This window comes from Lissotriton vulgaris, chromosome 7 (genome assembly GCF_964263255.1).
Source record: "Lissotriton vulgaris chromosome 7, aLisVul1.2, whole genome shotgun sequence".
Taxonomy (NCBI): Eukaryota; Metazoa; Chordata; class Amphibia; order Caudata; family Salamandridae; genus Lissotriton; species Lissotriton vulgaris.
In genome coordinates, this window is record NC_141695.1 from 997460868 (window position 1) to 997488042 (window position 27175).

The 27175-nt window shown below is 46.5% G+C and overlaps 1 protein-coding gene across 2 annotated transcripts in view; it reads right to left on the bottom strand.

The window, feature by feature from the left end:
* The window catches only part of PANK3 (pantothenate kinase 3), a 123943-nt gene that overhangs the window by 81196 nt on the left and 15572 nt on the right, over nucleotides 1–27175 (bottom strand). The window contains exon 1 of one of the 2 annotated variants that reach the window (XM_086931417.1): nucleotides 1622–1745. The exons of the other annotated variant lie outside the window; for it this stretch is intronic. The gene's annotated coding sequence lies outside the window, so the exon portion shown is untranslated. Of the gene's footprint in view, nucleotides 1–1621; nucleotides 1746–27175 lie in introns of those variants that run through there. 2 annotated transcript variants of the gene reach the window in all.

Here is a 27175-nt window from a genome sequence, read left to right on the forward strand (position 1 = left end):
CAGCTACAGATGAGAATGGGGGATGGCAGCACCGGGATCACTAGCTCGGCGTAGGGGAACCGGGCACCGGGATCGGAGTAGGGGGAAGGTCAAGGTAGCACGACCAGTGCCGATACAGATCCATCTGTGGATCCTTGGGGCCTGCCTGGTGCCGGGCCTGGAGTCGCTGACGTGCATCCATTAGGGGCTTCTCCCGAACCAGCGGCCCCAAAGATGAGGTGCATGGCCTCATATAATTCTCTCAATTAGGCAGGGGTCGCTCCGTCTCTCGGAAACTCAGGTCGGCACGGAGCCCGCACAGACGCTGGCTCAACTGCGGAGCTAGGCCTCACATGGTGACACTCCTTTGTCAGCCGACCGACATGGTGAAGTAAAAGCTTGCTTCAACTTCTTCTTCTTGTGGGACTTCTACTTACCCAAACGGCTCGACAATATAGAATGTAACGACAACTTTGGGCTCGACAGCTTCCAGGACCTTCCTCTCAACCAGGTCCGGGAACGTCACTACGTTGCATGTCGAGCTTCCTAAGCTTGAGGGATCGCTCAAATGTGCAGATTCAGTCTGATATCTGTGGAATATTCTATTGTTGGTAATATGCAGCTAGATGTCTCTATTAGATGAGAAGCATTCACTAGATACTAAACATTATCCATGACTGTTCATCTAAAATACTCCCTCAATGTAGATATCTCAAAGGATTTTTGGACCATGAGAGTTCAAGCATTAACTCAAGCGCACCCAAACCTTGTAGGTTTTGAGTTAGAAACTAAAATTCTAAAGGATGTAACATTCGAATTCACAGCTACTTTAAAGTGATTTTGAAAGAAATGGCTAAACGAGTACATTTATGTTCTTTATATAGGCACTACATTTCCATGTGAAAACTGCAAGTGAGAAAAACACTTCTGTACTTTGCATCTTTTTCTGTGTAGGAAAGTATTCTTCTTCCATACATCCCTACGTATACTCCTGTTTTTTGCTCTGTTTTCTCCAGTCATGTTGCCTTCCGCTCCATTTTTGTAAAGCCTAAAGACTAACACATCCATATTTTGGCAGGAAGAATGCCAGTATGGCTTATGCTCACCAAAAATATTACTTATGTGCAGATATGCATTGCCACCAAAACACGGATAGTTTTAATTCTCTTTGGAGCTCACTATGATAAAAGTTAAGACTAATAAACTGGGAAGTTAAAAACAAACTGTAATCGGCTGGACGGGGATAGGTAGGAGACGAGTCCGGGTAGGTTTCAAACAGGGCTTTATTGAATGATACAGTCTGTCCGTACAAGTAGGTCGGGTGTTAGGGCGACGAGGAGATCGACTTCTTTCTCTTCGGCTCTTTCCTATCACTCCTTCTTCCCGCCTAAGGTTGGTCCCTCTTCGTCCTCTTCTGTCGGTCTCCGTCTTGTCCCAGCCTCCACCGAAGGAGAGAAGCAAAGACAGAGGAAAGTATCAGGACAGGTTTTTACTGTAAACGTTATCAGGGAAGGGGGTGGGGGAACACACGGTGCACCGTTACCAAATGGGACAGTGAGTGAAGTGCTCAGGGGAATTAATCAAGGGTACCGGGGCTCCCACGGCGTTTACTCCACACCCACCCCGCAACTCTGTTATGCACCTCTGTGAGCCACGCCCCTCCGGGGGAGTGGCTGGGCGAAGCGTGTTGTCGTTGGCCTCCTGGCTCCGATGATCCCGCTTGTCGCCTTGGGAACCACCGGCGTCTCGATCCGTCCGTCGTCCGCTCTCTCTCTGTGGCGCTCCCCGCCGGTGAGTCCTCTGGTCCAGACGCTGCTTGCTTCTCGTGCAATCCTCTCGAGTAGTCTCCTTCTCTGCCCTCGGCTGAAGCTTGACCTCGTCCTGGAACCGTCAACGCCTTCGTTCTCGGCTCCTCTTCTCCGCACTCTCCTTCGTCCTCTCGCTCCCTTGCCTCCTCCGCTCTCCCGCTCCTCCACTGCTCCACGCCTCACCGCCTCTCCAATCCACTCTGACCGCTCCTCCGGTGTATAGACACACCTGGTCCTGGGGCAGGGAGTCTTTTAAGTCCGCCCTAGGCTCCTCCTTCTCATCTAGCATACCTGGCCAGTTAAAGGGACCCTGTTCCCATTCCTTCTCGTCACAGCTGTAGGGCTCTTCCACCCGGTGCCAAGTAGGTGCGTCCGTTTCCTGGGGAGAAAAGAGGGGGGGGTCACACGTTACGAGTCCCTTTCCGCATACCTGGGCCAAGGGTCCCCCCACATTGCTACACACCTCCCCCGCTGGACTCTTCCGTTTGGGAAGGGGATTACGCGACAGGTAGTCCGCCCCAGTGTTGTCAACCCCTTTCTTGTGGCAAACCTGAAAAGCGAAAGGCTGCAATGACAAGAACCACCGCAACACTCGGGGATTGTTTGATTTGTTCCGGGCCATCCACAGGAGGGGGGCATGGTCCGTGAACAGAGTGAAGGGACGCCCCTCAAGGTAATAAGCCAACTTCCCCACAGCCCATCTGATCGCCAAACACTCCTTTTCCACAGTTGGGTACTTCAGCTCCCGTGGGAACAGTTTGCGGCTCACGTAAACCACAGGATGGTCCACTCCATCCTCCCCTGGTTGAGATAGAACAGCCCCTATTCCGTAGTCCGAGGCGTCCGTATGCAGAGCAAAGGGACGGTTGAAGTCTAGAGACGTCAGTATTGGTGATGACGTGATCCTTCTTTTCAGGGTGTCAAAGGCCCACAGCATGGCCCCCGAGGGTGCCGTTAGTACAGCCGGCTTAACTTTGGATTGGAGTGTATCCGTTAAGGGGGAAGCTAGCTGCGCGAACTGCGGTATGAAGCGCCTGTAATATCCGATCAGGCCGAGAAACGCACGCATCTCCTTCTTAGTTCTGGGAAAGGGAGTTTCGGATATGGCTCTGACCTTCTCGATTTGGGGTTCGATCATCCCATGTCCGAGTACGTACCCAAGATATTTTACCTTATGGAAGGCCAACCGCGTTTTCTTGGCGTTAATTGTCAAGCCCGCTTGGTGTAGGGTGTTGAACACCTGATCCAGATGCGTCAGGTGTGTGGTCCAGTCCGGACTGAACACCACAATGTCGTCTAAATACGCAGACGTATATTCCTTATGTGGGTTCAGTACATTGTTCATAAGTCTCTGAAATGTCGCGGGCGCCCCGTGCAGCCCGAATGGCAATACCGTGAACTCATAATGACCGGAGTCCGTTGAGAACGCTGTTTTATGCCGATCCTCCTCCCTTAGCGGCACCTGCCAGTACCCTTTTGTGAGGTCTATGGTACTTATGTATCTGGCGTCCCCTAGTTTTTCAATTAGTTCGTCAATTCGGGGTATCGGGTAGGCATCGAAGGTAGATATTTCGTTAAGGGCTCGGAAGTCCATGCAGAACCGGCGGATTCCGTCCGGTTTGGGGATCATCACGATCGGGCTGGACCATTGACTGTTGGAGGGGCGGATCACCTTCATCTTCAACATATCCTCAACTTCTTTTTGTATTCCTTTTCTCCGAGCTTCAGGGATGCGATACGGTTTGATCTTGACGATCTTGCCAGGGGGGGTCCGGATCTGATGTTCCGTCAGTGATGTTCTTCCAGGTTGGTCTGTGAATATCGGAGTATGCCTCCCTAGCGTCGCCATTAGTTCCTTCTTCTCTTGGACTATCAGCTCATCATTGATCACTAGGTTACATATGGTATTGTTGTCCTCTCTAGTGGAGTATTCGGTGGTTAGTACTCCCGAAGGCGGTGGGCCTAACCACTTTTTGAGCAAGTTTATATGGTATACTTGAGTCTTTCGAGGGGTAATTTGCAGTTTGTAGCTGGTATTTCCTATCGTTGCGATGACACGATACGGCCCTCCCCATTCTGCTTTAAATTTTTGGGTTGAGGAGGGGAGCAGTACCAGGGCCCAGTCTCCTTTTTGCAGTCTTCTCCATCTCTTCCCCTTATCATACACAGTTTTCTGTCTCTGTTGGCTTTGTGCTAGATTGGTGTAGGCCAGGTCTCTCATTTTACCCAGTTTAGACCTCAGGTTTCGTGCATACTCCAAGGTGTGCAGGGTTTCTTCGGGGTTCTCCTGTTCCCAAGCCTCCTTAGTCATATCTAGGAGAGACCGTGGTTGTCTCCTATAAAGGAGTTCAAAGGACGAAAAGCCTGTGCTGCTCTGTTTTTGCCCTCTGATCACATATAAGGCCAAGGGTAGAACTTGGTCCCAGTCCTTACCGTTCACCTCTAGCATTTTCCGCAGCGTGGTCTTCAATGTCCGGTTGTATCTCTCTACGAGACCGTCTGTCTGGGGATGATAAACCGCGGTTCGGATCTGGTGGATATTCAATAGGAGACATACTTCCTTCATCAATTTAGTCACAAAGGGGGTCCCTTGATCCGTAAGGATCTCCTTGGGGAAACCCACCCTGGAAAACAGCTCCAGCATTTTATCTGCCACCTGTCTTGTCGTCGTTGACGATAACGCAAAGGCCTCTGGGAAGCGCGTGGCATAATCAACCATCACTAATACGTACTGTTGTCCTTTCCGGGTTGGGGGAAGGGGTCCGATCAGGTCCATGCCTACCCTTTCGAAGGGGACTCCTATGATTGGCAGGGGTTGAAGAGGCACTGCTGGAGGTCGGGTCATGTTCTTCTTTTGACAGGTTTCACACGTTTGACAGTATTCCATGGTATCCTTATAAATCCCGGGCCAGTAGAAATTACGGAGGATGTTCTGTGTTGTTTTCTCGGCCCCTGTGTGGCCGGCTACTAGGTGGGCGTGTGAGTAGAATAATACCTGTTCACGGAAGGCCACCGGAACGAGCAGTTGCTCAGGATCGTCTTTTGCCCCCTGTCTATAGAGGAGGTCGTTTTTAACGAAGAATCGGGGGTAGAGTACCGGGGTTTGTCCTTGGCTCCTTTGAGCGCTGTCCCAGGCGTTGTGTAAGGTCGCATCATTAGCCTGGGAGAAACGGAAGCTTCGGTCTAGAATCCAGGGCTCCTGAGACACCATTGCCGGCTTTACATGGGTGTTGGGTTTCCTCCCTCTGGATGGTCTTAGACTTCGGTGAAACATCTCCAGAAAGGCGGGGTTGTCAGTCCCGATAATGAGGTCTTCAGGGAGGGTGGGCAACACTCCGACTTTTACTGACTGAGGACTTCCTACGAGGGGGCATATGGGAAGTAGGGCTACGGGATATGGCCTTACATCCCCATGAACACACCTAATGAATACCTGATCCTGGGGTATAATTTGTGTCGGTATCACATGTAAAGATTGTACCACCGATTGGCGGCAACCCGAATCCAACAGTGCTTGTATGGGTGTCCCATTCATAGTAACACTCACTCTGAATGCCGGTCCCATCTCCGCAGAATACAATACGGTTCGTGGCAGGTATCCCACCTCCATGGGCTCCTCGCCGGTCTTCCTCCTAGGACACATCCGAGCAATGTGCCCCCAAGTACCGCACTCAAAACACTGCGGTCCGCTGTGTATGGGCGGTTCCGGTCTCCATGGCTTTGGTCTTACTGGATCCGGGGGTCTCATAGGTTTCTTTTCTGTTTTTAATGGTAGTCTGGGCTTCTCTGCTTCCCAAGATGGAGGAGGTCTTGGTTGAGCCCGTGTGAAGGTGGTGGCCATTTCTACTGCTTGTGCCGTGGTTAGGTTATGGTGTTGTCTCAACCACCTTTGGGTGGCAAAGGGTAGGGCCTCTAAGAATTGTTCCAAGTAGACTCGGTCCATTATCTCCTCTTTCGTGCACACCGCAGGGGTCAGCCATTTGTCCGCCGCCATCTTTAACCTGACAAACAGGGTCTTGGGCGTTTCTCCAGGAACACCCCTCTCTTTCCGAAATCGTATTCGATACGCCTCTGTATCAAGCCCCAAATGGTCCAGGATTATAAGTTTGATGTCCTTATACGATGTCTCACCCTTGGGATTGGCGACCTGGTAGGCCGCCTGGGCCTCCCCTACCAATAAGGGTGCCAGGAAGAAGGGCCATTTCGCCACGGGCCAGCCACAGGCCCGGGCGACCCTCTCAAAGTTGAGCAAGAAGGAGTCTGGGTCCTCTCCCGGTATGTATTTCTGGAGAGACACGCCTCCCATGCTGTGGGGCACTGATCCCGTTGTAGGATTCACCGTCGTTATCACAGGGTCCAGGGCATGCGCCGTCACGGCAGCCTTCATGATTTCCCTGTCGGCTTTTGCTGATTGTAGCTGTTTTTCCAACACCCATTCCAGCCGCTCTTGCCCCTTGGCTAGTTGTTGCAGGATTTCATCCATCTTGTTTATACAGACGGCTGGGCTGCCTGCATTCTCCACCACTGTAATCGGCTGGACGGGGATAGGTAGGAGACGAGTCCGGGTAGGTTTCAAACAGGGCTTTATTGAATGATACAGTCTGTCCGTACAAGTAGGTCGGGTGTTAGGGCGACGAGGAGATCGACTTCTTTCTCTTCGGCTCTTTCCTATCACTCCTTCTTCCCGCCTAAGGTTGGTCCCTCTTCGTCCTCTTCTGTCGGTCTCCGTCTTGTCCCAGCCTCCACCGAAGGAGAGAAGCAAAGACAGAGGAAAGTATCAGGACAGGTTTTTACTGTAAACGTTATCAGGGAAGGGGGTGGGGGAACACACGGTGCACCTTTACCAAATGGGACAGTGAGTGAAGTGCTCAGGGGAATTAATCAAGGGTACCGGGGCTCCCACGGCGTTTACTCCACACCCACCCCGCAACTCTGTTACGCACCTCTGTGAGCCACGCCCCTCCGGGGGAGTGGCTGGGCGAAGCGTGTTGTCGTTGGCCTCCTGGCTCCGATGATCCCGCTTGTCGCCTTGGGAACCACCGGCCTCTCGATCCGTCCGTCGTCCGCTCTCTCTCTGTGGCGCTCCCCGCCGGTGAGTCCTCTGGTCCGGACGCTGCTTGCTTCTCGTGCAATCCTCTCGAGTAGTCTCCTTCTCTGCCCTCGGCTGAAGCTTGACCTCGTCCTGGAACCGTCGACGCCTTCGTTCTCGGCTCCTCTTCTCCGCACTCTCCTTCGTCCTCTCGCTCCCTCGCCTCCTCCGCTCTCCCGCTCCTCGTTTCTCAACTGCTCCACGCCTCACCGCCTCTCCAATCCACTCTGACCGCTCCTCCGGTGTATAGACACACCTGGTCCTGGGGCAGGGAGTCTTTTAAGTCCGCCCTAGGCTCCTCCTTCTCATCTAGCATACCTGGCCAGTTAAAGGGACCCTGTTCCCATTCCTCCTCGTCACAGCTGTCGGGCTCTTCCACCCGGTGCCAAGTAGGTGCGTCCGTTTCCTGGGGAGAAAAGAGGGGGGGGTCACACGTTACGAGTCCCTTTCCGCATACCTGGGCCAAGGGTCCCCCCACATTGCTACACAAACTACACTACAACTTTTATGGTACTTAGTAGAAAGGAAACATTCCACATATCATATATATCATATAATACACATCATTCTTGAAAACATGTAAACTTATTGGTAGTAAAGAAATGGTTCACTTAAGGATTTAGGAGTTTCTCTTTGCAGGACTAATAATGTAGCACGGTCATTAAACAGATTCTTCATTAGGTTCCAAGAGTTTACTTCAACAATACCAAACAACACTCGAAGCGTCATCTGGCTATTAATGCGAACAGTGTGCACATTTCTTTTCATTAGCAGGAGCATTACAAACGTGAAGCCACATTGCACAGAAACATAGTATTGGCCATCAATGGGTAGCATACTAGACAGGTTATAAATAGGAATGATATGTACTCTGTCCTGCTCACAACCCCTCCCAAAAAAATAATTCTACATTGTGGGCAATTGGTATTTTCCCTGCTCCGTCGGTGCAAGTTCTAGTTCGCTCAATAAATTATAACTGGTGAAATTCAGTGTTTTTTTAGATTAAAATGTTGCATTTTAATCGGGATTTTCACCCAACTAAACTGTCATGTTAACCTTTGCTTTTTTCTGTGAATTTCTGAGGTTTTATAATACAAAGTATGATATTATTACCACACCAAACTAGATCACTTTAATTTTTGTTTTTACAGTGAATTTCTAGGGTGTCATTAATGTTCAAATAAGATCTTATTACTATAGCCAAATCTCATCGCACATGGCCATTGGCTGTACACGGCATGGAGTATGGTGTAGCCTGAGACCAAGCCCTCTAATCACCTGTTGGATGGTAGCCAGCAAACTCCCCCCCCCCCCCCCGACATCCACACCACATTTATTTTTTGTAATTCCTTTCTCCTGTCCCTTTGGATTGTGGCAACCCCTCAACCTCCATTTTTATGTCTCGCCTAGCGATGCAGCGCATGCGCTGATCGCTCCTGGCGAGATCTATTGTTGTCGGTTTGGCTAGCAAAGCTAGGATGGAGGCCCCGCCCTTTGCTTCTTACTGGCACACTTGCTAAATCCGTGCTTTCTATTGGGAGGGAAGCATGTTTGGTTCCCTCCCAGTCTTCCTTCAGCGGGCCTGCCCGGACAGGGCATGTGCACACGCCTGGACTCCTCTTTGGCGTTGCCTCTTTGCCGTGCCTCCACGCGCCAGGAAAGGAGATGTGCAAGCTTTTGCTGTGCCGGCACAGCGCTACGGCACACTCACTTTTTGGGTGTAGGTCTGGCGGCCTCGTTTCATCATTTGTTCACTGCTAATAGCAGGGCTCCCACACGCGCGCGCGCGTCGGGGTCAGAATGATACAAAGTGCCGCCTTAATCTCGGAGCGTTAGGCTGCTGGAGATGGATGCGCCGGGTGATGTCAGGGCGGAGGTCAGGTGTTCTGAATCAGCCCGTGGGTTACGATACAGTGTAAAGCTTGTTTAGCTTCGAAGTCTGCTGGGTCGTTACTCCTCGCGTTTCTTGAGCACGCATTGTCGCTCGGCAGGTCCGGCAGCGCACATGTATCAGGGGCCCGGCATTGTCCGTAGCTTCTGCTCGGCGTTGACCTACTCCCCTCTGCGCTAGCCCTGTGGCCTCTCTGCAGCCACGGAAAGCAGCAACGAAGGCAGGAAACGCGGGCGGAGCTGCTCCCCGCGTCCCCCGCTGTCAGCATGCAGAGCAGTCACACGAGGCGCAGCGTCCAGAGCAGGTGAAGGACCAGTGGGTTGGGGGGGGGGGGGTGTTCTGAATGTTTGTCCCCATGTTGTACTTGTATTTGCATTTAACATCTGTGCCAACCTCTGGCCTCTTGCAGCTAAACACAATATGCCGATAACCTTTCCACGCTGTGTATGTATGCTTTAGGTTACGTCCCTGTCTTGATCACATGAGACTTAACTTTTAGAGGTACACTCAGTTCTATAAATGGAAATCAGCTACTCCAGACACCCACAAATTAATTGGGGGTAGTGGAGAGGTTGACATGATGGTGCCAGTTGATGTGTCTAATATGTTCTGTTGGTATAGGCGAAGTAACTATAACTGGACAAGTGTTTTCCATTGCCCTGGCAACCCTTTGCTGGATAAATGGCCCAAAGCCATATCGTGCTAGACGATTGTCAAATATGTAGAGTTTGGGTAACATAAACCCTAAAGTAAAAAAAAAAGGTTTTTCCGAAAAATTATAGCTGTAAATTGTGTCCAGTACCACATTTTCTTTGTACGAGATCCTGCCCATGAGCGGAAGACGATGTATACATGTATTTATCATATGTCAATATAAAGGTTAAGAAGTCAGTCTCCTGTAATGCACTTTTTTCACTCTTCTCGAGCACAGTGGTGAAAACAATATTTGGCTACTCTCTAGCACTGCATGGCCTTAGTTGTGCAGGACTCCCCGCGGTAGGCACTATTTATTCAGATGGGATTACGGTCTCTTTATCGCCTTTCCCCACAGCCTGACCTACATGTTTGACAGATCAGGGATATTGATAGGAAGGCAAAAGGGGAGTGCAAAATTCTAGTATTATGGAGTGTTAAAAACAACAAAAATGTTTAGGGGAAAGTAAATATGCGTGAAATTACCAACAATTATTAGCGCACAGCAACACTTCATGAAAAAGTCTATTATATTTACATATTCATAAACAAAACGTAATTGTTAAAAACACAAAAGAACTCAAGAGGTAGTGGTCAAGCGAGAAATCCCTGCCGTTGTTATCCCCAGGAAGTAATAACATGGGTGTATCCAAAGGCGGCACCTTGAAATCTTCTGCACTGTATGAAACGGTAATCTTAAGTTGCATCAGCAGTGTTTAAAGAGCTTGCCTGCTCTTGTGGGCTGTAATCGTCACTCAGTTACTGTGCATTTCTGATAATCCCACTAATCAGGATAATTTTTCATGTTCACTGTTGTATTGCCAAGGTACCATATGCAAAATAAAGTTCTTTAATATAATAAAGACTATAATGAAGTAAAAATGGTTATCAATAGGCGAATTAACAATTGCAATACACATCAACAGAATGTAAGCTAAACCAAATTGGAAAAAGAACGAAAATAGACCGGAGAAAATAAAAGCTATCTGTTTGCTGTCTGTTCATTAATGTTTTATACTTGTTATGTTCCTTAATGTCTCATACTTCTGTAACCTCCTCTGGCGACACCCCCCGTTACATACATTGTTTCTCGGTAAGCTTTAATTACAGCCTCCGAGCACTATTGTCTCAAATAGCTTTACCCTGGCTTCTGTTGCAGGAAGGACACCTCTCACCTAACACTTTTTTTAGGTCTCGGCTGAGCCAGCACATGCACTAACAAGACATTTAGTGAGTGGGCTTTGAAAAGCCTACCACAGATTTTTGTGCGGCATACTGCGTGCGGTTACACGCACAGGCACGAGCAGAGGCGCCATCTCTCTTTCCTCTCGCACTTCCAAGCGCGAGCGCACCTCGTTCCGACCCTCTGTTTTGCTTGCCCCTCCCCCACCAATGAGCGTGTCTCGCGGCCGCGCATCTTGTTTCATGTACGTTTATGCTGTTTCAAAGCAGACAAACGTGTATACATCTCTGCAAGCGCCTCGCTCCGCCCCTCCTCCACCAGAGAGCGCGTCTCCAGACCCACCTATGGTTTTATTTAAAAAAAATATACTTTATTACAACTTATAATAAAACACTACATTCCAGCACAGCACGTCATATCCATAGCCCCAGTGCAGATCACCACAAGCCTCCTAAAAACAAAATAAAGATAACAAGCCCTAATCAACATGAAAGCACAATAGGGAAAAAATAACTTCAATATTGGTCACTCCAACACCAGTAAAGAACTATAGCTATTTCAAATATTAGGTTTCAAAAAGAGACCCACAACATTCTCAGCATCAGCTACTTCCAAAAGAATTCATACAGGTCTACGTTTCTGGGTTTTTTCTTACATTGTTATCGCCACCATATGATGCTGTTTCAAAGCAGGCAAACGTGTACACATCTCTCACATTTGCCTCGCTCCTCCCCTCCCCCACCACAGAGCGTGTCTCGCGGCAGCGCGTCCTGTTTCTTTCCCTTTCATGTCTCAAACAATTCTCTCTTAGTCTACAGTATGTACACACATAACCCCCTCCCCCGCCACGTCCTGCAACAAAAAACAACTGTGATCATCATAAGCCCACACATCTGGCAGGACAAATGTTATGTAATAACAGCAACAGCATCTGCATATACATTGCCAAGAAAAATATTATTAAAACTCCTATACTTTAGCCTGCCTTTCAGCCCCTGCATGCAGCAAAAGTGTTGCTCTACCAAGCAGACTTCCAGACCTGCCTTCGGTTTCATTTTTAAAAAGTATACTTTATTACAAGTTATAATAAAACACTACAGTCCAGCACAGCACGTCATATCCCTAGCCCCAGTGCAGATTACCACAAGACTCCTAAAAAACTAAATAAACATAACAAGCCCTAATCTACATGAACGCACAATAGGAACAAAAATAACTTCAATATTGGTCACTACAACACCAGTAAAGAACTATAGCTATTTCAAATATTAGGTTTCAAAAAGAGACCCACAACATTTCCAGCATCAGCTACTTACGAAAGAATTCATACAGGACTACGTTTCTGGGTTTTTTATTACATTATTATCGCCACCATATTATGCGGTTTCAAAGGAGGCAAACGTGTATACATCTACCTAAAATACTAGTGTCTGCCATTTACTATTATCCCTCAATCAGAAGTTTGCATCACATGCCACAACGTAGCCCTTTTCTGCAAGAGAAGCCTGTTAACCTCAAAAATTGAAAGGCCAGTAAAAGAAGACAGGGAAGCAAACTATGGTGATTGTCCGGTTTTAATGAAACAAGTCTACTTTTTGCGCCCTATGATAGTAATCTGTCTTTTTAAGAACAAAATGCCCGGAGGCCCACTTTGAAATATTTAAAGTTTGAATACAATTTCTAAAAGAAACGTTTCTCTGTTTTAAGAACCCACATATTGGCATGCTAGATCGAGCACTAGCCAGCCAGCTCCATGGAAGCCTCAGTCAGCACCACCACAGCGTCCAATACCACCACAGCATCACTAACGGCCACAGTAGCATCACTCAGGGCCACAGTAGCATCACTCAGGGCCACAGTAGCATCACTCAGGGGCACAGTAGCATCACTCAGGGCCACAGTAGCATCACTCAGGGCCACAGTAGCATCACTCAGGGCCACAGTAGCATCACTCAGGGCCACAGTAGCATCACTCAGGGCCACAGTAGCATCACTCAGGGCCACAGTAGCATCACTCAGGGCCACAGTAGCATCACTCAGGGCCACAGTAGCATCACTCAGGGCCACAGTAGCATCACTCAGGGCCACAATAGCATCACTCAGGGCCACAATAGCATCACTCAGGGCCACAATACCATCACTCAGGGCCACAATACCATCACTCAGGGCAACAATACCATCACTCAGGGCAACAATACCATCACTCAGCCCCACCCTAGCATCACTCAACGCCACCCCAGCATCACTCAGCACCACCCCAGCATCACTCAGCACCACCCCAGCATCACTCAGCGCCACCCCAGCATCACTCAGCGCCACCCCAGCATCACTCAGCGCCACCCCAGCATCACTCAGCGCCACCCCAGCATCACTCAGCGCCACCCCAGCATCACTCGCGCCACCCCAGCATCACTCGCGCCACCCCAGCATCACTCGCGCCACCCCAGCATCACTCGCGCCACCCCAGCATCACTCAGTACGGCCACTGCATCACTATATGCTACCACAGCATCACTCTGCAGCGCTACAGCATCAATCAGCATCGCCACAGCATCAGCCAGGACCACCACAGCATCACTCAAGACCACCACAGCATCACTCAGGACCACCACAGCATCACTCAGGACCACCACAGCATCACTCAGGGCCAGCATAGCATCACTCAGGGCCAGCACAGCATCACTCAGGGCCAGCACAGCATCACTCAGGGCCAGCACAGCATCACTCAAGACCACCACAGCATCACTCAGGGCCAGCACCGCATCACTCAAGACCACCACAGCATCACTCAGGACCAGCACAGCATCACTCAGGACCAGCACAGCATCACTCAGGGCCAGCACAGCATTACTCAGGGCCAGCACAGCATCACTCAGGGCCAGCACAGCATCACTCAGGGCCAGCACAGCATCACTCAGAGCCAGCACAGCATCACTCAGGGCCAGAACAGCATCACTCAGGGCCAGCACAGCATCAGTCAGGGCCAGCACAGCATCACTCAGGGCCAGCACAGCATCACTCAACGACACCACAGAACCAATCAGTGCTTCTTACACTTTTCAATTACAACTTCTCACCATGCTGCACAGCAGCCACATTTCTCTACTGCACAGTGTAGAAACATTGCAAAGTCAATAGCTCTACCTAAAACACTTATAAGGCCCCCCAATGCATAGCCGATAGGTCTCGCCTTTGGGACATTATAAGTGTTTAGTTATCCAGCACAATATTGAAGGACCGGGTTTTAGAACCCAGTGGCGTCGGGGAAACCGCCTGATGCCTTAGAGTTCCCCTGTCTTGGCAAACAGAGACACGGGACACTTCTTGACGACGTCAAAGACCAAAAGTTTATAGGCTGCAACCAGGAACAGAGGACTACGAAGCACACACGGGTGGTTCGCTAGAGACTGCACAAATTCAATGAGCGGAGCATGGTCTTTTATGCCAAAAAAATCAAGCCTTAGGCAACATTCCAAATTAGCATTGGGTTCATACAAACTGACCAAAAGAAATGTGACATTTTGAAAGTAGTGTATGACGACAATCACACTTTCCGTTGTCCAGCCCACCAGAAATGACCAAGCACATTCCAATATTCTTGTTCGCTCAGGCCGGACAAACCCATCATAAAACCCTCAACCCAAATCAGTGATTATGTCGTAAAGGAAGGAGCAGAAACAGATTGGAAGTGAGATAGAAAGGTGGGAGCAGTGTACCATAAACTTCAGCATTTCCTACCCTTTGATCTTTATCTGACCAGCTGCTTAACAAGGAACTGACTCAGCGAGGTCAGCCTCGGGCAAGGGAGTCAGTTCGGCCAGGTCACTCAGAAGTCAGCTAAGGTGTACGTGTCCCAAAGACTCGTTCGGCCGTAGTCATCGGCCTATGTGAGGGCAACCACAAAATGGCTGCCGTACACAAAATGGAAACCGAAGGTTCAAACGAAATCCTCGAATACGTAGTGTTCTCATTGATCGGTTTATGCGAAAACACTTGTACACACTACACTCGTGATTTGCGGTCTGCTGACACCAAAATCGTCTATTTCCGACGATCTTTATTGAACGGGTTCGGAACCACCGAACCTCACCCACAAACTACGGAACTACAGACCCTCCTTTTGCGCTTACATAAGCAACAGACCCAAACCCAGGTCAATCTGAATCTGGATCTATATTCATCAGATCATCGATATGTTGCTGTAGCATCATCCTATTACTTAGTACCTCTCTCTGGACAGGTCTCCTTGCACACGAAGTAGCATAAAGGCCACAAATAGCAGGAGCACACTGTACACAAAGACAGAACAGGAAAAGGATAGCTAAGACCATCCCAATGACCATCAAAATCTTACAACCCCAAGTGGATATCAATCCCCATAACCATCCCATCAACGACCAAACTCCTTTGTCCAAATGGAAAGAATCGGAGATCTTATGTAGCTTGGAAATGGACTGGAAGACTGACGGAGCATTGTCTGGAATGAAAACGCAGCAGCTCGATTGAATCAGTTTACATACTCCACCTCTATCTGCTAGTATGACATCAAGGGCAACTCTATTTTGAAGTGTCATAAGTCTATCCGACTGGAGCTCAGCAGTCAAGTTACTAAGGGCACCGGCAGTTTCAACTATGGTGGACTCAACCACTCTCGTCAACTGGCGAATATTCCTGCTGTTAGCCATCGGTCCCCAGAACGGCAGAAAACCCTTAAAGAAATCTCCCAACTCTTGCCCTGCAGTGTCTTCTTGGCTCAAGACACCTCTAGCAACTCTCGTCTTATGGTAATCTGCTGCAGCTGTAAAAGTGGGAGGCAACAGGAAAGAAACAAAACATGTGCCCGAAAAATCAGGGGGCAACCATGTATACGCTTTGTCATAGCAAACAAAGTAGGTACCCTTAGCAGCTAAAAATGCTGGGGAAGACTGGGACGTAAATATCAGTACAAACGCTCTTCCCTAGCTGAGCTCTCGGATTCTTGCCAATATCCTGCAGACAATAGCGACCCTGATGGGGCACTATCCAAATCGGTGGAGAACTTTTCGCTCGCTGGTCAACACTCAGACTAACTCCATACCCAGTAATATCCCAACCACTATATGGTTGCTTCTCATCTATCGAAATAGTTTCAACGGCATTAGTCTCTTTAACCATGTCGACTATGCCTCTAGCAACAGCACTATTCTTCGGATTGTCCTTCGGTGAACGTTAGGGATAGACACTATGGGCATAAATAAACATCGTTCTGTAAGCCCAAATCGAACCATTTAAACTAAAAGGCAAAACTAAGTACGGAATACCCTTATCAGTCGTATGGGGCATTAGACCACAGATCCAACAGTTTGTCGGTTCATCACTAACTGGTATTGGTGCAAAAGTTGAATAAAGGAATTATTAGAAAATTCCAGTCGTCTAACTACCTCATGTTCAGGCAAAGGATGAAAAGAATGAGAAGAAGTAGTAGGTGGAGGTGTAGGTTGCACAGTGGGAACAAACGTCACTTTAAAAGAAAATGTCACATAACCAATTATGAATATCATTAAACTCAATAGCAAAAATAAACACAGTATTAAAAAACTTTTCTTTGATATCAGTCTACATATCTTCTTTTTAAAAACCATTGTCCTTGCAGGTCTCTCCAACTCGAAGAAATACATCCTAACTAAATATGTGCTCGCGATGGTAGGGTGTTCTATGCTAAGGAATGCCTCTGTCAACCCAGGGCAACTCCCTTAGGCCAACCAGAACCTTCGACCTAGTGTCTCAGACTTTCGGCAACCGCAACCCTACAGCTGAACCCGGATGGCGGTTCGAAAAACAAAAATGAGTAGATCCTCGGTGGAAAGTTAACCTGCAAACAGAAAAATCATAAAAAACTTTATTTTTATTTGTCCATGACTCTCGGTCACAAATTATAGCGGCTTTTTCCAGGCAATTCTTGATCTTTAAACAAGAGTTCAGGCTCTGTAGTGTTCAATCGATTCAAAGGAGGCACAGCTTCTTGTTAAAGATCGTCACTTTGTCTCTCCGAGTTCGTACCAATCAGACGAGCATCGCTGAATGGCAAAAATCGTGGAACAATTTCGGTTTCAGAGTCTGGAAGTCCCTCCTGGACCCACTGATCGTACGGTAAGGGCAATGGTGCTCGCTTACAATGTACGCCGTGGATCCAGTTCTTCTTGCCTTGCACTCGAACTGCAGAACGTGTCGACAGTAGCACTTGATAGGGTCCCGTCCAGCGGGGCTGATCGTTCTTGCTCCGCTGAAAATTCTTGACAAACATCCAACTTCCAGGTTCAATAGCGTGGCCTGGATCCTCAGAAGCTTGTGGTAGGCTACCATGCACCTGTTGGTGTAAAACACGCAATTTAGTCGTCAGTTCGCGCAAGTAGTCAAGCAACACAGGGTACTCAATTTCGCTAAACCTGGTTGGCCTTGGTACACCCCAAACATTCGCTGGGCGGCCAAAGACCACCTCATATGGACTCAGACCCATTCTCGAATGCACAGTCATTCTTGTGGACAAAAGCGCTAAAGGCAAAGCATCTGGCCATTGTAAACCAGTGCTCGCTTGGATTTTAACTAACTTGAGCTTTAAAGTGACATTATAGCACTCGACTAAACCAGCTAATTGGGGATGATTTGCAGCATGGAACTTCTGCCGGATACCTAGTCCCTCACACACTCTCTTCATGACTTGACCCACAAATTCACTCCCATTGTCACTCCAGATAATTCTCAGCATTCCAAATCTAGGGAAAAATTCTTTTATCAGGACTTTCGCTGTGGACAAGGCAGTATTGTCCTTAAGGGGATAAGCTTCTACCCATCTAGAAAAGGAGCAAACAACCACTAAAACATATTTCAAGTTGTTGCATCTCTCCATGTGGATAAAATCTAGCTGAAAAGCCTCGAACGGATACGTAGGAGGAGCAAAATGACCAGCTGGTGTTGGAGTTGTCTTACCAGGATTATACATCAAACACCATACAGTTCTCTGCACATTCCTGCATTCTGCCAAACCGGAGCCAACAACTTACAAATCCCTTTCACGCTAATATGTGTCATGCCATGAGCCATTGTAACAACTGGAAGCACATACGCATCAGGCAACAACCATCTCTGATGTTCGGACAAATCAGTCCAACAACCATTCGAATCCAACCTACCCTTACTTTCTCTCCATTCATTCAACTCTTTCTCAGTAGCTTCAGCTTGAATGGATTTCACACTCTCAATCGTATCTTCATACATACTCTTCTCTGGAACCCATCTCGCCAGACCTGCAACATACATTCGACTCATCACATTCCTCGCAGTTTCTTTCGCGACTTCATCCGCAAATGCATTTCCGCGGCCAACATCATCCGTAACTTTCTTATGGGCACTACGTTTCACAATCGCTACTTGCAATGGCAAAGTAAGAGATTCAAGAAGTTAATTCACCAACTGCCCATGCTGTATCTTCGTTCTATGCGAAGTCAAAAACACACGTTCACGCCACAAACGCCCAAAGCTATGAGCCACACCAGAGGCATACTGGCTGTCAGTATACACATTCACTCGTTTTCTTTTCGCCAATACACATGCTCTTGTTAATGCAATCAACTCCGCTGCTTGTGCGGAATTATGTGGAATACGTGCAGCTTCAACAATCGTATGCAAAGTCGTAACAGCATATGCCGCAGTCGTATCACCATTCAGCACCTTAAAGCACGAACCACCAACCCACAAAGTACCATTACACTCTGGAAGAGGAGTATCTCTTAAATCTACTCTCCCTTTCGTTTCTTCTTCAGTTCTCAGAAAACAATCATGTTGTTCTTCACTCTCTGTCTCGACTGAAATTGGCAACAACGTGGCTGGATTCAACGTGTTGCATCGTTTAATGTGCACATGACTCGCTAACAACGTCAACTCGTAACCCGACAACCGAGCACTAGTTAAATGCTGTGTCTTCGTACGGTTCAACAAGGTATCCACTGCATGTGGAACCATTACCACGAACGTGTTGTCCATAACTAAACCAGCAGACTGTCGAATTGAAACAGCCGCTGCTGCCGTAGCTCTCAAGCAACTCGGCAACGCTCTAGCTACCGGATCTAAGGTCGATGAAAAATAAGCACATGGACGCTGCTTATCGCCAAACTGCTGAGTCAACACTGACAATGCACATCCCTCTCTCTCGTGGACATACAATGTGAAAGGCTTACTGTAGTCAGGAGTACCCAACACAGGAGCCGAACACAACGCATTGCGTAATTCGGAAAAGCTCTTCTGACATTCATTAGTCCAAGGAATAGGATTTGGAGTATCCTTAACAGTAAGAGCTATCAAAGGCTTCACTAACAAAGAAAAATTGGGGATCCACTGTCTACAGTACGACGTAATACCCAAAAACAAACGTACTTCTCTCTGTCGTAGGCACACTCATTTTCGCAATAGCTTGAATTCTCTCAGTTTCCTTCCCTCCTTCGATAAGAGGTGACCTAGGTAGGTTACTTCTGGTTGACAATATTGCAACTTGGAGAGAGAAACTTTGTGATGAAAATAGGACAAGTAGCGTAACAACGACAAAGTGGCTTCCCTACAAATCTCCTCAGTATCAGCAGCAACAAGCAAGTCATCAACATATTGAATAAGGGCTGCACCATCAGGTAAAACCAACAGATCAAGTTGTGTCTTCAAAGCTCGACTATAAATCGATGGAGTCTCGCAATAGCCTTGAGGAGCGCGCTTAAAGCGGAAACTTAGTCCTTCTAAAGAGAATCCAAAGATGTCCCTACTTTCCATGGCAATCGGGATACTGAAGAAAGCATTCTTCAAGTCGATCACCGAAAACCACGTAGCTGTAGCCGGAATCAGAGTCAACAAGGCGGTGATAGCAGGCACGACAGGAAATTGTGGAACAACAATCTTGTTCACTTCGCGAAGATCAATGACAAAACCTATATACAGGAGGCTGTGAAGAATCAGTTCTCTTCAGAACAGGCAAAACGGGACTATTGCACACATTACCCTTTGTTTCCTCAATGTCACCCTTTTCGATCAGATCATAAATAATCCCTAAAATTGCACGCTCACCATCACTCGAGATACGGTACTGTGGAATGCGCTGTAACTAAGCATTCGCCTTCAGTGTCAAAACATATGGGGGAATTTCCAGTAGGCCCACATCATTCGGACCAGTAGCCCACAATGAATCTGGTAAAGAAGACCAATTCAGGTGGAAGACTATCTTTCGATATGTACATCGGAGAGATCCCTCTCTCACCCAATGTAAGATGTACTCCTGACGGAGAACAATACAGTGTCGCATACAATCTCTTCAATAAATCCAATCCCAACAGATTCTCATTACAACCTGTAGTCAAAAGAAGGGGTGCTTCGAACTTACGAGGTCCAACAGAAAGAGACAATGGAGCAGAAATCGGATTTGTAACGGGGGCGCCAGAAAAACCTACAGAAACATTATCAAAGCCAGACAAAGGTGCGCCAGGGAATTTAGAGTGCATAATAGAACTCTTTGTAGCACCAGTATCTAGCAGAAAAGATTCTGACACACCTGATGCAATCACTTCAACATAGGGTCCACTCTGATCTACTGGAACTGAAACAAATCCCTCTTTTTGTCCATGGCTGTCCTAACAATCGTCACCATTCGCTTCATCACCTTCAACATAGTAATCATCCATATAGTACTGTGCTGTCCTACCAGACAAACCTTGCTGTTGATCAAAACTATTGAGTTCTGTGGAGGCAAAGAACGCACGTTCTGTCCGCGACCTCTACCTCCAGGCGCCTGTTGAGCACCTCTACCTCGTACACCAGAAGCACCATTCGTACGCTGTAACAAAACCGGACAACTATTCTTGTAATGGCCCTCTTCTTTGCAATACACACACCGATTAGGCCCATACGGGAAACGCTGTTGAGAAGACTCGTTCCTTTGCGAGTTTCTCGAATATTGCTGAGGTTGCTGATAATCGCGCTGACTAGTAGTACGGGGTGGATAAGCTTGTTGTAGAAGAACTTTAGTCTTCAATTCCTTAGTCTTCTTATCCGCTTTCTCTAACTCATCTTTGCGCCTATTTTCATAGTACTGGGCCGTAGCTAAAATCTGCGCGGAAGTGGAAACGGCCCAAGCACTCTCGGAATCCTTCAACTTAGTGCACAACTCGGGAAGCAAATTATGCACGAACTTATCAACAAACAATCTTTGGCCACCTTCGGTAGCCATATCCTGACCACTAGGATCTACAAAACTCACTTCAAACCGCGTGAAAAAGTCAGACACAGTCTCGTCTTTCTTCTGCTTACATGCAGACAACTTGTCCCAATTAACACGCACTTCGGGCATCAAAGTCTTCATATAGTTAATAATCCTACCAGGGAGTTGAGCAATTAGATCTTCAGGCTTAGCACCTCCAACTTGTCTATCATTCGCAGCAACAATATTAACCCATGTATCACCCAATTCATTATCATGATCCGTATGTCAAATCGCATTCCAGATAGGCTGTGGAACAACGTTGCCAAACAACATGTCTATGTCTGCTAAATTCATGATGCACGAACCCAAAGTTTGAGTGAGCTCTTTATAATATCCCACCGGATTTTTGCGCGGATCAGGTAAAGTCTGCTTAGTTGCCAAAACTTCAACACGCTTCCAAGGAACATGTACCCATACTCGCTGAAAGTGCGCAGGCGCAGCTACAATACCCAACCCTCAAAACAACGAACAAGGGCTTTGACTCACAAACAGTAAGGCAGAGTCTGATACTGAAATTAACAAAGAAGGTACCAGTACTGAGTCTAATTCGACAAAACATACCTCATTAAATTCAAAACTAACAAACAGTCAATTGCTAGTCGAATGTTGAAATTAATCCATCGTTATTTATTTCTTTTTTACAGGAAAATATTTTGAAACACAACCACAGTGAAAAACTTTTTGTATATATATATATATATATATATATATGTGTGGAGAACAATCAAAAATAGACAGAAAAAGAAAGATTTGGGGGTAAGACAAACTTCATATAATAGACGATTGAAACAACTAAGTAACCTCACTTATAAACCATCCGTTATTCAATCACACTTACACTCCTTCCAACTCACACAGAACCAAACATATAACACAAAAGACAGAAAGGGAAGCAAAAGAGGTCAATGGCTTAATCCATCAAAATGCACAACAGCATAGCATAGAAGAAAGGCTGTTTTTTTCAATACTTAATATAAAACAGTTTTTAAAAAAAAGATTGCAGATATATACAATTCTTTTGACCACAAGCCAGACAAGGTCGACGCGTTTCGAATCGGACCCTTTGTCCGATTCTCATCAGGACCAGAAACAATATCTGAAAAAGGAAAAACATTTCCTTTAGTATAAACGGGACTATTTGGATGAAGGAAAAACTGCGACCAAACAAAGAGTGCACCGCTTCCTACCTGAGTGTAGCAAGGCTTTAAAAGGTACTCTCAAGAGACGTCTGAAAACAAGGGTTAACACAGAGTTAGTAAACAGAAGTGTCAACAGGTCGTCTTGTGGGTGTTTAAACAAATGAGCAAAAGTACCTGTGCTCAGTCTAAGTGAAAAGCGTGTCTCCTGGAAAAGATTAATTTCACGCACAGCAGCAATTCGCCGAAGGTGTGGAAATATCAATATTATGGCTGAAAGACAAAAGGAAGTCCGAGCCACTCATGAAGGACTGGTTTGAGAAAAGGTTTGTTCAAGGCTTAGGAAATATGCATGTGGAAGAAACGTTTACCTGTGGTAGCCAGGCGGAGGTTGTGTTCAGCCCTATACTTATATTCAATAGAGCTGCTAGGGCCGGATGTATGACGTTAGCACGCATACTATTACCACGCATACCTTTCCAACGCGGTATTTACAACGAATACCGTTACAACGCATAGCGCTTTGAGGTGCTGGATAGTGGTAAGTATAATTTTATATTCCAACTCCAGTCCCCGTGGACACTAGGGAAGGTGTTGGATATAAAATTAAACTTATTCCCTATCCTAGAGCGCCCCCCAGCGCAATGCGTTGTAATGGTATGCGTGGTAATGCCTGCGTTGTAATGGTAGTGCGTGGTAAAAAATGCGTGCTAAACGTTGTATACCGCTAGGGCCTGATGAGAATCGGACAAAGGGTCCGAGTCGAAACGCGTCGACCTTGTCTGGCTTGTGGTCAAAAGAATTGTATATATCTGCAATCTTTTTTAAAAAAACTGTTTATATTAAGTATTGAAAAAAACAGCCTTTCTTCTATGCTGTTGTGCATTTTGATGGATTAAGTCATTGACCTCTTTTGCTTCCCTTTCTGTCTTTTGTGTTATATGTTTGGTTCTGTGTGAGTTGGAAGGAGTGTAAGTGTGATGGATAACGGATGGTTTATGAGTGAGGTTACTTATTTGTTTCAATCGTCTATTATATGAAGTGTTTGTCTTACCCCCAAATCTTTCTTTTTCTGTCTATTTTTGATTGTTCTCCACACACATATATATATAAAAAAAGTTTTTCACTATGGTTGTTGTTTCAAAATATTTTCCTGTAAAAAAGAAATAAATAACGATGGATTAATTTCAACATTCGACTAACAATTGACTGTTTGTTAGTTTTGAATTTAATAGATTTGTTTTGTCGAATTAGACTCAGTACTGGCACCTTCTTTGTTAATTACAATACCCAACCCAGCATCAGCCTGAACTGCTTCCTTCCACACCGGAGGAACCTCACGCATCGGATACGGACGCGCTTTTCTCCTAACTGACGAATCAGGCTCAAACAATCGCTCAGAAGGGGTGTTATTACGGAACGACAACAACGTCGCAACTGCACTCTCAATGTCGAGAAGACTCACAATCGTCCCCTTCGCAAACTCAGAACGTACACGATACAATTCTTCAGGAGCTTTACCTACTTCGTCAATCCATTGTTCATGGAGGAACACACACATCATTTCAAAGACGTACCGTTGCTTTAGTGCTTTCCATTGCCGGAAAACATCCATAATACCCTCAAGATCATACTGGGAGGTATACGTAACCCATCTACGTGCCATATGATCCAAAACTGTACGTTCATCTGTATCGGGCAATTGACTACGTGATTGTCTTTGCTCATTCACAGGAGACATACCCAATTGTCCCAACAAAGGAGAAAAGAAACAAGAAACAGCAGCAGTAATTCGCTGTCTAGTAGAAGGAGAAGATGGAAGAATAAGGGAAGACGGAACAATAGTAGAAGAATCCAAAATCTGAACAGAAGGAGTATTATAAACAGGCGTGCGTAGGAGTAGCAGACAAAGGGGTAGGCAAAGTTGGCGACGCCTAAGGAGGCTGTGCCAAAGGAACAGTAACCAACGGAAGAGGAGCTGGCTGTGGAAGAATTGCAGGTGGCACAACAACTGGATGTTGCACAACTACAACTGGTGGCGGTGGTGCCGTAGCATTCTGTGCATAAGGGGGTGGCAAACTCAATAGATGCGACATTAAAGGATCTTTCGCAAGATCTTTCTGTTCTTCCTGCTCTTTAGGCGGCAAAACTGGGTAGCATCTATCTACCGCGAACTTCTTCACCCTAAGCATCTGCTCGCTCTCTTGCTCTTCCTCATTATCCCTATAGGCAATAGCAGCTTGTACCATGGACATACCTCGTTCTCGTTTATTCTTCTTCGCTAATTTAAATTTCTTTCTGTTTGGCTTCTTTGCGCCATATGCGGAAAGAGTCAAACATTGCCAGCCGGGCTTTCTTCTTGAATAACTTCACTTCGAGATTATATAAAATCTCAGCTTCAAAACTACTGTAACGGGGCCACTGTAGGACACCGTCTTTTCTCGTATACTTTACCCAGATCGTATTATAGCTAATAGGGCCCACACCATACTTCACGTACAATTCATATGTAGGAGTTCCAATTGGAGGAACCGGACACGAATCCTCTAACCGGGAATCCTTAGAACAACCACAACCAAATATCTTTCCAAATCTGCTAAGACCAGGCATCTTGCTCACTAGTCTAGCTTCAAACTACAAGGGAAATCTCAAAACGATAATCTCGCAAATACACAAGTCCCTTGGCTTTGGGGCCTGCAGGTACCAAATCAAAGCGATCCACTAAAGGGATACCAAAACAAACTAAGGACTAGGAGACGCTCCACTAATACTTAACTGAAATGTCGATGGCGTCACCAGAAGACCCGTCAATCGTCTCGCTCTACAAATGTCTAAGGCTCCAAGACAGGGCGACAGTCAGGGCAGCAGTCCTTCGTAGCCGTCGGAAGGCGGGGAACCTCGCAGCAAAGACTTTCGGACCACGACGACATACAGGGGGTCGATGAAGTGGTTGGCCTTCCTCCAGAATTTTCACACGAAGGTCTCCACGATCTTCGGGCTTGGACCGGTACCGCTGAATTCGCCCCACGTTGGGCGCCAACTGAAGGACCGGGTTTTAGAACCCAGCAGTGTCAGGGAAACCGCCCAATGCCTTCGAGTTCCTCTGTCTTGGTAAACAGAGACACAGGACACTTCTTGATGATGTCAAAGGCCAAAGTTTATTGGCTGCAACCAGGAACAGAGGTCTACGAAGCACACACGGGTGGTTCGCTAGAGACTGCACAAATTCAATGAGCGGAGCATGGTCTTTTATGCCAAAAAATCAAGCCTTAGGCAACATTCCAAATTAGCATTGGGTTCATACAAACTGACCAAAAGAAATGTGACATTTTGAAAGTAGCGTATGACGACAATCCCACTTTCCGTTGTCCAGCCCACCAGAAATGACCAAGCACATTCCAATATTCTTGTTTGCTCAGGCCGGACAAACCCATCATAAAACCCTCAACCCAAATCAGTGATTAGGTCGTAAAGGAAGGAACAGAAACAGATTGGAAGTGAGATAGAAAGGTGGGAGCAGTGTACCATGAACTTCAGCATGTCCTACCCTTTGATCTTTTTCTGACCAGCTGCTTAACAAGGAACTGGCTCAGCGAGGTCAGCCTCGGGCAAGGGAGTCAGTTCAGTCAGGTAATATCCTCAAGTGTTGCATGGCTACACACGTATAAGATCCCAAAAGCGAGACCTATTGGCTATGCCAATGCTTGTTCTTTATAGCACACATTTGCAATAAAATGGGCCTGGCATTTGCGAGACTTGTAGCTATTGGCAGTGTAAATAATGCCTTTTCTGTTTTAAAAACAACACATAAATAAAAAGCGTTGTCATTTATAATTCCAATAACTAAAACTCTCGTAAAGGTGAGACCTATTGCATTGTAAATGCTTGTTTTTATTTTGGGCTGGGGGAGGTCCCAGAGGAATTATGGCTAGAGGGTTGGGTTATCTCTGCGATGCACTCATATTTTTTTTCAAAAACCTTTTCAGGGAGGGGACCAACTCCCCCAGCCTTTTCATGTTTTGGTCACCAAATCAGAGGGGTTGCTGTGAAAAAGTTTCCTTTCCGACTTACTGACTACATAACACCCCACAAACACATCTTTGCACCATAGTGCAAACGTGGTGCTTGCTATCTAGCTTAGGTTACCCTTTCAATACGAAATACTATGTAGAGGAGCGCTTTAAAACTTCTAATATGTGTGCTGTACAGGGCAGCACACGGCCAATGTGTGTAAAGTTTGGAGAAAAAAAAAATGTTATCTCCATTTTAACGTCTGCCTTGAGATCGCTTAATTTTTTGCCACAAGCTCCCATAGTTAGTTGCATCAAAAACGAGCGATGTACCATCCATAGGGTGCCACCTTGATGTAAAGCATCACCAACATTAAACTGCATAACTTTTAGGCTACTTTCTAGTGGAGATAAAGTAAATCGCATTTCTAAACGTTGCACATGACGATGTTTTGGTTGATCTGCCCCATTTACTGTTTGAAGATAAAACAAGTCTGTTAAAAATGTATATTTATAATAATCTACAATCAGACTGTACCTAGTACAAACCTTTTTTAGGTGTCCATAACAAGGACAAAACGAAAAGCTTCAGTTCATAACACCCTTGCCTTACTTCTCAAAAGGAATATATCTTGGTCACCATGAAGCCTCAAATTGCCTTATTCATTAAATATATAAACTGACTCATAAGCAGCTTTTAAATTTGCTGACTAACCATTTATAATGCATTCTGCTTTGCAAAGAAAGCTTCATATGAAACAGACCGCGTGCCACTTATGTGTTTGCTTCCAATTCTAAGCCATCCTTTCCTTTAGGCTCTTCCCTTCTATCATTCTCCCGATTTAGAACGACTCCGTTAGAGGGGGGGGTGTAGGCAGGGATTTTGTTTCTCTATTGTTGTTTGAGATATTTGGAATACACTCCGTCGTGCCCTGCACAACATAAGGACAGCTGAAAAATATATCCAATTTCTACCTTATTTATTATTTTTAGCTTTTTTCTGATGTTTTCAGATCAGAACCAAATTTATTGAACTTTATAAGTGACATTTCACTCAACTTACAATCTGGTTATATAGATTTTCAGATATTTAATGGGTGCACCCAGACACAA